Here is a 15813-nt window from a genome sequence, read left to right as displayed (position 1 = left end):
CTATGGACCTATGGTTCCCACACTATCAAATTCATCTGGGACTTTAAAAAATATATATGCCCCCCACACGAATTGTTCTTATAAAAGTTGTACATGATCATGATTAAAAAAATGTGTAAACATCAGGGAGAAATATAAAGTAAATATTCATAGTCAAAATTCTGCCTCCTTAGGTTACTCTTAACTCCAGTTTTTCCGGGGGGGAGCTTGTTGAAAATGTAGATGACTACAGCCTTCCATCCCTAAATTTGATTCTATAGAACTGGTTCAGCGAACAAATACTTCAAGAAACAGAACATGGGACAGATGGATGTGGGTCAAGATAATGAGGGAAATATCCTAGTGGGACTCAAGTGTGATGGTCCATGTTTCAATGTTGGCTATAAAGCTTTACGCAATGGGAGTGATTGTGATGAAATAAATTATATCTTGACCTAACAGGATGGAGATGTTTTGGGCATATGCGAAGGAGGAGAGGAGGGAAAACAATAGAGTAAAGGAAGAGAGGGGCTGGTGTGGAGCTTGCAGCCAGGAGGGCAGACTGGCTGGGGAAGGTGGAAGGTGGTTGGGGGGTTGCCGGAACTTGTATAGAAAGGATAAAGGTGGACCGGAACAGCAGGGCGTCCTTAAAAGCAAAATGCAGTGTGGGAGTCAGTGCAGATTGGTGAGAAAGAAAATGACATGAAGAGTGGCTGTCATTTCGAGTTTACGCACCCTTCCTCAGGGCAGCATCGGGATGGGCTTCTATAACGGGAACAGACCGAAATAGCCACCTGGCCTCTGCGGCTCTGAGCCCGGGATTGCCAGTAAGTGCCACGGGGCCTCTGGAAGCCTGCTTTTCTTCCCTTCTTCCCTTCATTGCTCACTCCACTTCTGTCTCCCCTTCTCAGATTACTGTTCCTTGTTCATCGTGCCCTCACTGGGTCTCCCCTGCTCCTCCCCTCTCTTGGTGAGAGCAAGAGTATCCTAGCAAGTGATCACAAGCTTCGGGCTATTCGGAGTAAATCGATCCCTTCCGTGAGAAGTGCTAACTCTCTGTTTTAATTACTCACAGCTCCTTGGGGTGAACAGTGTATTCTCGAAAGGTCACATAAGCCCTCTCTTTCCCAGCTTTCTGGCTTCCGGAGTCACAGTGCAGCATTTTGCCTACCTTACAAGATATTTATAACAAGTGCAGCTGCCCTCTACCTTGTATATCCGCATCCCAGGATGAACACATTACTTTCCCAAGGTCACTCTAGAGGAGAGCTACGTCTGGATTCAGAAAGATGTGGCAAACTCATTGTCAGTCTAAGCTCTGCCTGGTTAATGCCCCCAGGAGACCCCAAGTTCTAGATCAAAAGTGCTCCCTCCAAGAGACCTTTTTTAAATATCTTAAGCACTGAGTAAAGTAAGTCTAACATGGGGTGTGAAGCAGATTAACTTGACTCCTGCTGTTAAAGTAATGAACATTCCAATCCAGATCATTCTTTCACTATTTTTAAGGGTTAAAGCTGAAACAAAATAAGCAACAGTTTTAGGAGGCAGAAGTTGGAACAGATGCTTATGTATGTAGGAAAAAATATGCATTTAAGTTCCTTTTTTATTGGCTTCATTGCACAGTGTTTTATTGAAAACCTGAAGCTTTCATATTGTAAATGTATTGGTGAATTTGGTGAGATGTGAAATTTTATTTGTCCACCATAAGTCATTAAAAGAAAAGGATAGTTAAGCTGTCAACTTTCAAACCTGACATGTAAAACATATTGAGACACAATTATTTTCAAAGATATTTTAGTCCCCAAACCCTAAATAAATTCTGAGATCTGATTTGTGATATTTGAAGTGTGTGTCTTGTGAGACAAATTATGCACAGGAGTGGGAGGCGGAGTCTCAATTGTTGAGGAATCTCAAAGTTGTAGAGTAGAGCCCTTATCTCCAAAGTGCCCAAATCAGTAAATGTGTAGCTGTTATCTGGGATCAAACTAATCCATGCCGGAAAAAGTCATTTGCTTGCTGTGAGGTATAAAAGAAGGACACTGTAAACTCTGTATCTCTTGTTTTTTTGTTTTTTGATGTTTATTCATTTTTGAGAGACAGAGACAGAGTGCAAGTGGGGGAGGGGCAGAGAGAGAGGAAGACACAGAATCCGAAGCAGGCTCCAGACTCCGAGCTGCCAGCACAGAACCCGACGCGGGGCTCGAACTCACAAAACGCGAGATCATGACCTGAGCTGAAGTCAGAAGCCCAACCGAATGAACCACCCAGGCGTCCCTGTATCTCTTGTATCTTAAAAGACTCAACAAATCATTTCCAGACAGAAGTCTATCTCTTCAGAAGCGAGGCCTCCCCAGCCTACAATGTGCCCTGGCCTGAGGAGCCAGGCTCCAACACTTCAGCCAGTCTGCGGCCTTTTCCAAGGTCAGTTTTTAGAATAGCATTCCAGGCTGATTTAGCAAAGAATGGAAATTTTGTTTCCAGTTTCCTGCCATAAACCACACCCAGGTCTTGTCACAAAGCAACACAGGACCCTACTCTACCCCTCCATTCCATGGCCTTTCCCCATATCCTGACTGATGTTACTACGCTTTAGGGTAGGAGAGATTCTCTTTAAACCATCTTTCAAAGGTGATTTCGCCCTCATTTTTTTCCCAAGCCCTATTACCATCCCTAAGAGCTCCAAATTTATGCCAGCTTTTAAGAAAATGGCTCTTCCTGGATTCTTTGGAGTCTGAAAAGCTGGAAAGAAACACGGCTGCTGTCTATTTCAACACCTCACTTTCCACGTAAAGAAAGAGAGAAGCAAACAGGTCAAATCACATCCTCCGTCATCTCTACCCGCTGGCTACAGCTGTATATCACCTTACATAAGTGGTGTGAGAAGGAATTCAAACAGAATGGGCAGGTGATAAATCCACAAAGTAAAAACACATCCATTTGCTAACTGTCATGATGGTGATTCTTAAATAATCTCACTCTCCTTTTCTCTCCCCCCTTTCTCTCTCTAGAGGCGGGAAACAAATGTTTCATGTCTTTACAACAAACAAACAAACAAACAAACACCCTATGGATAATGTATTTTCTTTTGAAGTATTCCCAGACTTCACTTTAAGTGTCTGGACAACCAGAAGCATCTAGGTAGATTATAAAGGATTCCTTAGAAAAGATTCTGTTTCTCAAAACAAGGATAATCAATCTAGGGCAAAGCTTCAGAGATTCTTTATTTCCAAATAGACTTTTGAGCTGTTTTTCTTAGCCGAAGGAGCAGACGAGGGAGATTACAACATAATGTTCGTAAAGGCTTTGGATACAGCCCTATCTCTGGCTTATCAAAGAGATGTCTGGATCCTCTTGGGGCCCAGATTGAGCTTTAGAAGATATACAATGAAGTATTTCAAGTTTGAAAGTACCCTTTATCCTTTTTTGTCATGCATTTTTTCCTAGTTACTTCACTTCTTTCTTTCCCTCTGTTTTCTGATAAATGGAGTGTCAGAAGCAGCTTAATGTAACATTGAATTCAACACTTCTCTGGTATATGAATATTAATAGTCCTTCACAGTCACTACAAATGGCCGTCTGGCTTCTGCCTGACCACATCTAACTTCTTGAGAAGTCCTTTGCATTTTTGGCTTGCCCTGCTTCTTGTTTCTTGTTGTGTTTTTTATAAAAATATTTCCCTATCCACCATAAATGTGGCTTTTGGTAACTGTCACCAATTGGACATGGTTTTTTCCTTGGAAGTGACGGATTTCTAGAAGTGTCATGTTTTTTTTTTTTTTTTTTAACATGACAAAATGTTATTGTTGAAAACAGTGGACGAATCGCTTCTCTTTGTGCCCATCTTTCCAGCGGAGGCACTGATAGCTTTTTGTTCTTTTCAAAGCTGGGTGATGAGAGACAGTATCTCCCATCCCATAGGAAAATCATCGGACGGGTTTGCTTGCAGACTATGATAAAAGATTGGGATTTCCTAATCAGGGTTCCTTTCCCATAGTGCAACCCACCATGTGCAGGCGCTTCCTGGTTCTTTTGGTGTTGCCCTGTGGGATTGGAGTTGAAGGAACTGGCACAAGAAAATGCTGATAAGCTGGGTCCTGTGATTGCTGTAATGAAGTGTCCTGTGTCTCTGAGTCTTAAGGCTTCTATCAGCATCCATGAAACTGTATCAGGCTAACTTATCAGCTTGCAAGTATGGTAAAATCTCAGCTCCTTCATAGCTCTTGACATATCATTATTCCCCCAGTATGAAAAAAAAAATCCCGTTCCTTTAACTAGTTTTCATACCATCAGGTCTTTTGAATCATCTCTTGGTCTTATCAAACATTTTGGATACTCTTCAGTTTAACCATGTCTCTGCTGCACAGCAAGGAAGATAACAGTCCAGACGTGGTTTGACTAAAATGAGTGAAAACAAATTGTCATTTATTTTGTTCTGAAAGCCACATGTTGTAAGACAGCCCAAGATGAAATGATCTTTTTGGCAGCCACATCGCTGTTGACTCGTATCAAATTCACAGTCAACCTAAACTCTGGAGCATCCTGACCTATGCCAAGGTAAAAATTTACGTATGCCAAGGTGACGTCAAACATAAGGTCCCACCCCATTCTTGTACAATTTCTAAATTTTGCATCTGAGTCGAGGGATTTAAATTTTCTCTTTTTTGATTTCACTGTATTCCATTTGGACTATCACTGTGGGCTTTTTATAACTTGATTCCCTCATTAACATATTCATGGTGCTCACCATCTTTATCCATAAGATAAAGATAATTTATGTTATCCATAAGTTGGCTGAGCAAGCCGTGTATATATTTATCCACGTTAATGAGAAAACTCTGAACATATCAGAGCTGAGGAGAGAGCCCTGGGCCGTGCCACCGAGGTCTCAATGCATTTAAGGCATCATTTGGCAGCAGTAATTATAAGCGACTGTTTCCCGCAGAAGCTCCATGGAGATGCTCACCACGGGTAAGCATGGAGCACGAGTGCTCATTGAAGTGTGCAGCAAAGCCTGAGAAGACAGGGAAACCCCCAAACTGGTATTTGGGGAACTTTCAGAGCTCACTGAAATGCTAGGCCAATCCCAACTGGCAGGTGGGAGCCACACCGATGTCAACAAGGGACTCAATCCACATTCGCTAGAGCTTAAAACTCACAGGCAGTGAAAAGACTTAGCTATTCTCACTGCTCTGCCCAGCACTGTCGCTCTGGTTATACATGAAGATAATCATGTAATTTCTGCCTGAGGAAAACTTCTCTGGGTGGCAGAGATCATCAGTCATACGTTAATCCAGAGGATAAAGCACGGAATAGTGAAAGCACACACGCCTGGTATTCTGGCAGCTCGGGTTCCTTACTGGTTCCACAAGGAGCTAGCTGGGAAGCTTTTCAAAGTCACTTAATTCCTCTGGGCCTCACTTTCTTTCCTTGTAAACTGGGATGTTTGGACTTCTTAATCTCCAAATACCCTTTTACTTCTTTAAAAAAAAAAAAATTACAGCCAGGGGCTCCTGGGTGGCTCAGCAGTTGAGTGTCTGACTTCGGGTCAGGTCATGATCTCGCAGTTCATAACTTCAAGCCCTGCATCGGGCTCTGGGCTGACAGGTCGGAGCCTGGAGCCTGCTTCGGATTCTGTGTCTGCCTCCCTCTCTGCCCCTTCCCGCTCATCCTCTGTCTCTCTCACTCTCTCTCAAAAATATATGAACATTAAAAAAAAAGAATCTTAAAAACAATTTATAGCTAGAAATTTGGAAACCACTTATTGAACACCAATACGAAAGGGACTTGAAGGACTCAGAGAATATGCCCCAGGTCACAAGGCCAGTGGGAGGCAGAGTGAAAATTTGAATCCAGTTTTCCCTGAATGCTCCCCTACCTACAAAATAGTACTAGTCAAACCAGTGGTGAAAATTCTAAAAATAGGAAAAACTCCAGAAATAGAAATAAGGTTTTCTAGAAATACTAAGCTGAATCAACATTCTGCTGAGGTTTTTGTTGTTAATATTGTTATTTTTAGGAAACCACCTGGAAAAGAGGTTTTATGGGCTAGAAAGTATCCTTTGACAGGGCTTTGAGGTTTTCTTAATATAGTGAGTTTTGTTTTGTTTGGAATACTCAGCCTGTTGACATTTCGCCTCCCAACCCTCATTAATTTTGTGATCTTGGGAAAACGAGTTAACTTTCTTAGACCTCATTTGCTCATCTGTACAATGGGCATGATATCACTACCACCTCCCCTCCCCCAGTTTTGTTTTTATAAGAATTAAACGAGAAGATGAGAATAGTCCTTGACTAGCAAGCTTTCAACAAACGTTGGCTTCGTGACTATACAGTGCAGGAGAGGTCTTTTACATGCATGTCTCACTGTGATACTATGTCATTTTTTTTTAATTTTTTTTAATGTTTTTATTTATTTTTGAGACAGAGACAGAGCATGAACGGGGGAGGGGCAGAGAGAGAGGGAGACACAGAATCGGAAGCAGGCTCCAGGCTCTGAGCCATCAGCCCAGAGCCCGACGCGGGGCTCGAACTCGCGGACCACGAGATGGTGACCTGAGCCGAAGTCGGACGCTTAACGACTGAGCCACCCAGGCGCCCCTATACTATGTCATTTAAATACGTGCCTCATACACAAAACTCTGCCACTAAAAATTAGGCCATTAAGGGAAAATTTTTTTTAATTGTGCTTTTGTGATTAATTCATTTGTTCTTCCAAGTTCGGGATGCAATGAGGAAAATGTCCATTTAAAGTGAAGATTACTTTCAGCTCTGCACCTAATGTAAACGCTCTAACTTTGGAACTAACATAAACCTCTGGGCATTGAAAGACAAGGCTTCTCTTTTTCATTCCCCAGAGGCACTCTTTCATCAGAAAAAATTTTTTCTTTACAGGAGCCAACTCGCAAAATCTTTGGAAGCAGAAAGGATTCTCTCTCAGGTTTCTAAGCATTGTTTTGCTGGTGACCTTGGTAAAGTCAATTGAATTCCTTCACGGTCCCTCATAAAATGGAAAGACAGTAATAGGTTGTACGAGTTAGCAGATAAATCAAAGATTCTCTTGGAGTGCTTATAATCTTGCCAAAATATTAAATATCAAAATATGAATGTTTAAAAATAATGAAGTTCTGTTTGTGTTCCAAAAAGGAATCAATTAACCACACATTTTATTGCTAAAACAAGAAATACTGGGGCGCCTGAGTGGCTCAGTCGGTTAAGCGGCCAACTTCAGCTCAGGTCATGATCTCCTGGTTTGTGAGTTCAAGCCCTATGTCTGGCTCTGTCCTGACAGCTCAGAGCCTGGAACCTGCTTCAGATTCTGCGTGTGTGTGTCTCTCTCTGCCCCTCCCCCACTCATGCCCTCTCTCTCTCTCTCTCTCTCTCTCTCTGTCTCTCAAAAATAAACATTAAAGGGGCGCCTGGGTGGCTCAATCGGTTAAGCGTCCGACGTCGGCTCAGGTCGTGATCTCGCAGTTTGTGAGTTCAGGCCCCAGGTCGGGCTCTGTGCTGACAGCTCAGAACCTGGAGCCTGCTTCTGATTCTGCGTCTCCCTCTCTCTCTGACCTTCCCCCCATTCATGCTCTATCTCTCTCTGTCTCAAAAATAAACGTTAAAAAAAATAAATAAACATTAAAAAATTTAAAAAAATGAAAACTACACAAGAAATACTGCAAAGGTGGCAAATGCTCCTTTGTAGTCCCTGAATAACGTATTTGGTACTGAAACACTGGAGAATTGATCATGGATGTTTTCTAGCAGGATAATCCCTGCCCCTTTCTAGCCTGCCTCCCCTTCTAAGATAAGTAAAGCCTGTTGCAGTTATTTTTAGTTGTAAATCAGTTTTAAATAGGGAAAACATTAATCTTGTGATTACCCTCCCCATAGAGTTCCAAGATGGAGCTTTCTCGGAGGTCACACTGTTCCTATGAGTGATCTGTAACTGAAGTTTCAAAGAATACCCAGGAATGAAACTGTGTTTATTTAAATATCTCACCAACGCAGGAGGAATATGAGAATGATATGTCCTCTAACTTTTGCAAAGGAATTCTTGGCAGTAACTCTGGCTGACTCTTTAAAATTGGATAGCTCCACTCAGTACATTGGACCGTTTTCCAGGATATCAGGTTATTGGTCATGGTTTTTTGTAGTGAGGTTTCTACGGGGCAAACACCTCTGGGAAGAAAGCTACAACTGGAACATGCTATAGGATACCATGGGGAAGCTGAGCGGAGTAGCTCCTACGGTCTGCTGTAACCACCATCACCACCCACAGGCGAATTTTCTCAGAATGTAATCTTTCTCTTGTGCCCTGGGAAACACCTGCCTGTTTTCTTGGGTTGTTCTGCATTACTGGGTCATTCTCTTACCTTCCTTCACCTTTCTGGGGAATTTAAATTGAAGAAGCAAAGGCTTTCACATGCTGCAACATCACATTTTTCATGAATCTATTCATTCATTTATCCACATAAATCACTGGTGCCTAGTGGGTATCAGGCACTGTACTAGGACCTCGTTAGGTTTACCGAGATAATGACAGAGCACTTACTGTTAAGGAGTATACATTCTAGGTGGGAAGCAGAAAACGATTCAGATTCTGACTACTTACTACTTCATAATTTTTGCAGAAGCTAACATTTTGATAAAATTTTGCCCAAGGTGCCTCCTGAATTCAACCTGTGTTTTAATTTACCTTCTGGAAACAAATCACTCTGTTTTTCAATGGATATAATTTTAAAGCATTTCATAGAATTCTGTAAAATACGATACATGAGCAAATGTTACAGATGCATGTAAATGTCTTGAATGAGGTGGTCACGTCCCACAACCACCCAATGCTCCATTTCTGGAAACGTCTTTCAGGTGGATTTAAAGAAAATCTTTGGATTTAGGCCAAATGAAGAGTCCTAAGTTCTAGGAAATTGAATTAAATCAGGTAAATGGTGACAAAAAGTTGTCCGGGTAAACCAGACCCCTTCTTCCCTAAGGAACCAGTGCTAAAGTGTATAAATGAAGAAAGGGTTGATATTCAGATCATCTGATTTATAAATAGTATTCACACTGCCTGAAAGCTCTGATTAATTTAAGGATAGGAATTACTGTTATCATCTTTATTTACCTTATATTTCCTAGCCAGCCAGAGTTAGATACAACAAGGATTCAATAAGTACTTGTCAAATAGCATGGACGCAAATTTAGTTAAGTGCCCAAGTGTCTTCTTATCCCTGTGATAAACTTCTACTCTCTGATTCTTAAGGTCAAAAACATGGAAGGCCTGTTACTGCCTTTTCCTTTCTTTCTATCCACCCTCTCCCATTAAAAAAAAAAAAATTACTACTAGGCCCTCTCGGAGCAAATTTTGTGGGTTTATTTTTTATGTGTGGGGATCTTCCCTGGGGTTAATTTTCATTAGGTATAAGTTTTACTTTCTAGCCATCTTTTGAGCCCTATGTAAAGGACATATTTAAAAATAGAAATATATTGATGTTTTTGTCCCTTTTAAGCTAATCCCATCTTATATTAAATTTTTGCTTTTTAAAAGTCACTCCCCAGCCCCAGTTTGTAATGGAATTTAGTATAATAAACATTTACTTAATAAACATAACCAGGACAGAAGAACTGGGGTGACAGATTATCTTACATTTAAACATCCACTGGCAAAAACTAACCAACTCTTTTTCCATTTAACTTGACTAGATCTTTTTGGCTGGCAGCCTTTCTGTACTCAGCTGAGCTGGAACTCTTCATATTTTAAAGAGACACATGGATTTTCAAACTTAATCTTTAAACCTCTTATAGCATGGTCTCTGCCATAATTCACTAATTCCCTTCTGCTTATTCTAATGAAAGGAAAGGCTTACGCTGGAGGGATGCAATTATTATTATTACTTTTGATCAGTAACAAACTTTAAAATGGATGTGGAGCTTTTTTGTTCAAGGAGATCAAAATTCATGGCATTATGGTTTCTACTTTTTACATTTTCATGCATCTATTTTCTCATTATCAGCTTGATAGCCAAGACTCCAAGTTGCTATGTCATTTTCCTTTGTTTAGTCATTTATTTGATAAAAATGCATGTAGAGTTTCCTATGTGGAAGCCATTTTACCGGGCATATATTGTGTCAACATCATGGGCTTTGATATGTGTAAAATCTAAGAGGAAGCTAAGGATCACAATATCCAGGAGGCTACAGACTGAGTATGGGCAAAGAAGGATGGGTCTCGGCTGGTTGGTCATAATGAAGGAGGTGCCATTTGTCTTAGATCTTGAAGAGTAGGTGAAACTTCAGTATGCAAAATCAGAAGAAAGAAGAAGAATGAATGACGTAATGTAAGACGCACATGTCTGCAAAGTGACAGATCTGAGTTCTGACCACTCTCAGAAACTCACTTCCTGAGCTCCAGGATCTCTGTGTCTTCATTTGTAAAATAAAGGATTGAGCTAGAGGCTGGAGAGGATGTGGAGAAAGGGGAACCCTCTTGCACTGTTGGTAGGAATGTAAACTGGTGGCAGCCGCTCTGGAAAACAGTGTGGAGGTTCCTCAAAAAATTAAAAATAGATCTACCCTATGACCCAGCAATAGCACTGCTAGGAATTTACCTAAGGGATACAGGAGTGCGGATGCATAGGGGCACTTGTACCCCAATGTTTATAGCAGTACTTTCAACAATAGCCAAATTATGGAAAGAGCCTAAATGTCCATCAACTGACGAATGGATAAAGAAGTTGTGGTTTATATACACAATGGAATACTACGTGGCAATGAGAAAGAATGAAATATGGCCTTTTGTAGCAACATGGATGGAAGTGGAGAGTGTTACACTAAGTGAAATAAGTCAGACAGAGAAAGACAGATACCATATATTTTCACTCATATGTGGATCCTGAGAAAGTTACCAGAAGACCAGGGGGAAGGGAAGGGGGTGGGGAAAAAGTTACAGAGAGGGAAGGAGGCAGACCATAAGAGACTTAAATACTGAGAACAAACTGAGGGTTGATGGGGGGGAGGGGGAAAGTGGGTGTTGGACATGGAGGAGGGAACCTATTGAGATGAGCACCGGGTGTTGTGTGGAAACCAATTTGACAGTAAATTATATATAAAAAAAATTAAAAAAAAAGAAAAGGCATGGGATTAGTATGATGGTCTGGAATGAGTACTAATATGGATGAGCTGGTGTGTGTGGGTTCACGTTGAAAGAAATAATAGGCTTTGGTCTTGAATAGCAAACTGAGAAGATTACCTTGAACGATATTAACGATAATAATGACATCCCCTATTAAAACAGGATTAGATTTTAGTTGGCAGGAACAAAAACTACGGAGTCTGCTCCACCCAATGTTTGACACTCAGAAAACAAGCAGCCCGGCTTGACATCTGCATGAGGTATTGTCACTCTTCCCTTCCAGCTGCTCCAACTAGTTGCTTTAGAAAAGTTTGGTTATTTCTTGCTCTTCTCAGAGAGGAACCTGTTCCGCCACTTGGGACCTTGAAGACAGAATATGATCAATCCTGACATTTCAAAGGAGAAGCTGAGATCCTTGAACAGCATCAGAAACCCTACCTACAACCCTGTTATTTTTTTCTACCCTGTTTTTACACAAGGTGCTAGTTCTGTCAACATGTTGGGGGGTTTAGGAACTCATGAAAGAGGGTATTATTTCAGTTTGTGAAATATTTGCGAAGGTAATTTTCTTTGAAACGGGTTGGATCAGGTTAAAGTGACCAGCTCCTAGAGAGATGCTATTTGACTCCCACAACCTCAAAATAAAAGTGTTGGGGGAAAGATTCTTCCAGGTAAACAGACCTTCATTTTGTCCTGCATTACCTACTACCCCAAAGCATCACAGCTCACTTGTGAAAGAGCAAGGAGCTGGGGGCTATAATGCTATAACAGTTTGGATTGATAGGAAGAGAGAAGTAACTGTCATCAAAAGAAATGGTTTAATTTGAACCTTTCATTAGGAAAAGTGATTTGGAGACAGAATGCAGCACGGATGAGGGGCAGTGGAAGAGGGAGACTGCAGGCAGAGAAAAGTTTCAGGAAGCTTTAGCCAGATGTAATAGTAAGACTGGAATGAAAGACATTCGAGAAATGTTGAGAAAGAAGATTAGAATGATCTAGAACAATGCTGTCCAATAGAAATATAAAGTGATCCATACATATAACTTAAATTTTCTGGTGGCCACATTAAAACAAAACACAAAAAAAATAAGAAAAATTAATTTTAATAATATATTTTATGTAAGTCAAAATTTCTAAAATATTGTCATCGCAACATGTGATCAATACAAAAAAGTATTGATGGGATATTGTGCATTCTTGTTTACCACACTAAGTGTGTGAAATCCAATGTGCACTTAGCACATATACGTCATCACAATTCAAGCTAGCCACATTCTTTCTTTTTTTTTTTTTTTTTTTTGAGTTTATTTATTTGAGAGAGAGAGAGAGAGCACAAACAGGAGAGGGGCAGAGAGAGAGAGGGAGAGAGAGAGAGAATCCCAGGCAGTCTCTGTGCTAAGCCCAGTTGTAGGGCTTGAACCCAGGAACCTGTGAGATCATGACCTGAGCCAAAACCAAGTCAGACACTTAACTGACTGAACCACCAGGCATCCTCAAACTAGCCACATTTCAAGGACTCAATAGTCACATGTGGCCAGTGGCTACCATAGTGGTCACTGCAACGCCAGAACAACAACAAATCATATATGTACTGGAGTCTGGAAAAAGGGAAGGGAATATCTGGGGGTTTGAGTCTCAAGGAAGAAGAGTGGCTCCTTTATTACAACTGGAAATCTTAGAGGATGTATGCGGATGGGGAAAGAGAATGGATGTAGAGGATGTGCAAGTAAGGATTCCATCATTTTGACTTACAGGTGCCAGTGAAAGAAGTGTTAAATATGTAGCCTGCAATTCTAATGGAAGGGTTACAATTTGCATGGACCACAGAACTCAGAATAGACAGAGAGACTTGGGAACTTGTTATAAGGGGGTGACAACTGAAAGGTGGTATTCAGTGAGCTTACCAAGCACAGGGAGAGGAGAGAGGCTTGAGAAGGGCTGCAGTTGGAGAGGACCAGGAGGAAGGCAGTCTGATAAATGAGGAAGGGTCACAGGCAGAGAGGCCTGGAAGGAGAGGCAGGTCTGGTTGCAGCAGGGTGAGGGATATTGAGCTGAGGTCTACCCAGGATTCAGAAGGCACCCAGGACATAAGAGAAATGGAAGCACAATAAGAAACAGGTAGTAAGAAATGCATGTGTTAAGTTTGAGTTTCAGTCTGCCATGACTGGCTTTAGAGAAACTACTGTTTTTCTGAGCTTTCATTTTCTAAGTAGAGTAATAGAATAATACAAGGTAACTCATATTACTTGCCTCCTCTCCTATGTGCCAAATACTGTGCCAAGGGTTTTAGAAAATTCTCTTACTTGGTTTTCACAAAAGCCTTGTGAAATAAATCTCAGGCATCACAGTGTGATAGGGTGTTATTAAATGATAATATGGCCAAGGGACTCACTTACAACTTACCCTAAATGCCTTTCTTCTTAACGAAGTTCTCAAGAAGTAGAGAGATGTCTATGGGACATGGCAAATAGCAGATTTATAAATTACGCATATATATTTTTTATCCCCCTCTCCAAAAAAACCACCTGTCAGCTTAACACCATGCTTTCTTGGGCCTTTGGGCATATTAATCCTCCAAACACCAAGTGATGATATTAAGGTTTCTCCTGAAATCAACTTTGCCATACTCATGTGGTTTAAACTCTCTTAGGTCAGAAAATGACAAGATTAAAAAAAAGTCTAAGGCTGGGGAAAGATTACATTTTATGCTTGTAGCAGAGGCTAACCTTGATCATTCTCAACTTGCATTTGGCATAAACCTCCTATGATTTCATTCAGACCTCGCCTCCCTACATCTTTGTGACTATATGATCCATCTTCTAGAAATTGAGGCTAAAATGACATTGGTTTTTTTTGTCCCCCATCAACAATAACCAAAACTAACAACAGCCAACGTTTTGTGCAAATTGCCAGCTTAGGAACATAACCTATGATTGTTATTCAACCATAGCAAAATAGTCAGCATTTGTAGAGTGTTTTCTGTTTACTAGGTATATTATATGCTGATTATGAATTAATTTGTTTAAATATCCCAGGATTCTGTGAGTTAGATGCTATCATTGTCCATAGTTTATAGGCAGAGGACACTTAGGTCAATTGTTCAGGTCACACAATTAGTAAGTCGGAGAGCTGGAATTCAATGACATTTGTGAACACTGTATATTAACTAATAGAAATTAAAATAAAAACTAAAAAAAAAACAACCCAAAGACAGTGTGGCTTTAACCACTAAGTTATATTATATTTCAACCAGAGGGCATGGATGTCTGAAATGCAAAGAAACAGTCTAAAAAGTTTAGGCCCCACTTTAAGAACGGATTGTAATTTCTTAACCAAATTTACAAGCTAAATGGAAATTTTGTTATTTCATTTTATCGATGCACATTTATTTGGCATCTATGATACAGCACACAAGAGAGAATGTTGTAATGCAAATTGATCATCCAGAGTCCTTGCCCTTGAGTCATCTATAATCTAGTTGGGGAGACAAAATGACACGTGGAGAAGACAGCAATAAAAGTGTGTAGTTAAACGGCCAGTCACGTGGTGTATTAAGCTGTATACTGGAAGGACGAAGGGAGAAGGCAGAGGGCCAGTGTGGGCTAGGAAAGACTCACAGAGGATCTTAAACGATAGAGAGAAGCTGGATTAGGAAAAGAGATGGACGGATACAGCAGTCAAGAAGAGCAAGATAAAGATGAATGGAAGCTCGGAGAAGGGAATGAGGATGATATGGTGTTTGCTAGTCTTTATCCCTCGCTTTCCTTCTCCTTTTGTCCCTCCCTCCCTCCCTCTCAGTATACACACACATTGCTACATACCTACGTGCTTACAGGTGCATAGGAGAGTATGTATAAACACATAGATTTAACTCCAAATAATACTTGTCTTACACAAGTATTATTAAAAGTTAGTAATTAAACATTAACCATTAACCATTAAAATGTTTCTGATAAATTTGAACGTGATGGGTCTCTGGGAGATAACAATTTATAATCTTTCAATCTGCAGCGGATAACCCATAAAAATGAGAGGATATGAGAGAGAAATAATATCCAGCAAAACCACCTTTCTTTCAGAAATCAAGAATAGGCCAATTCTTACACTAAGAAGACATTTTTATTTAAAAAAAAAACCTCTTTATATGGTAAAATTGATTGTTTTTTGATTGACATCATACTTGACTCTTCACTTGTACACATTTTTTTGGTTCACCATTGCTATGAGCAATAGAAAGAAAATTGCTCTGTAATATCATCCCTCTGTGTTTGGCAATAAAATCCAAGAAAAATAAAATATTCCTTCAGTACAGTGAGTTAGGGGACTGAGATGAAAATTTCAAGTTTTATGGGTTGAAGTAGAGTTGTGAATCATGGATGCTGTTACTAAAAAAGCTACTTTCTGTGACCAGGACAAGGAATTCTTATATAAAATTCACAGTATCTTTTGCTGCCTTGATTGTGTAAAACAGAGGGACCAACATTTCTGCTTTTATTTTTTAAAAATTTGAGACATAGTAAATTGGATTTGATTTGCCACAGGAGTTTTACAATGGGTAAAAAGATATTGCTTCACTGCGAACTGAAAACCACTGTAATACACAGCCTGGGATTTAAAAGCTATCTTATTTCACGTCAATTGAGTATGATATTCTGGTTCTGTTACTGTATCTTTAACAACCCTCCATGAGCAATCTGTGAAGGAACAGCCACGTT

This window comes from Panthera onca, chromosome A1 (assembly GCF_046562875.1).
Source record: "Panthera onca isolate mPanOnc1 chromosome A1, mPanOnc1 haplotype 2, whole genome shotgun sequence".
Classification (NCBI taxonomy): domain Eukaryota; kingdom Metazoa; phylum Chordata; class Mammalia; order Carnivora; family Felidae; genus Panthera; species Panthera onca.
This window is presented reverse-complemented; position numbering follows the sequence as displayed.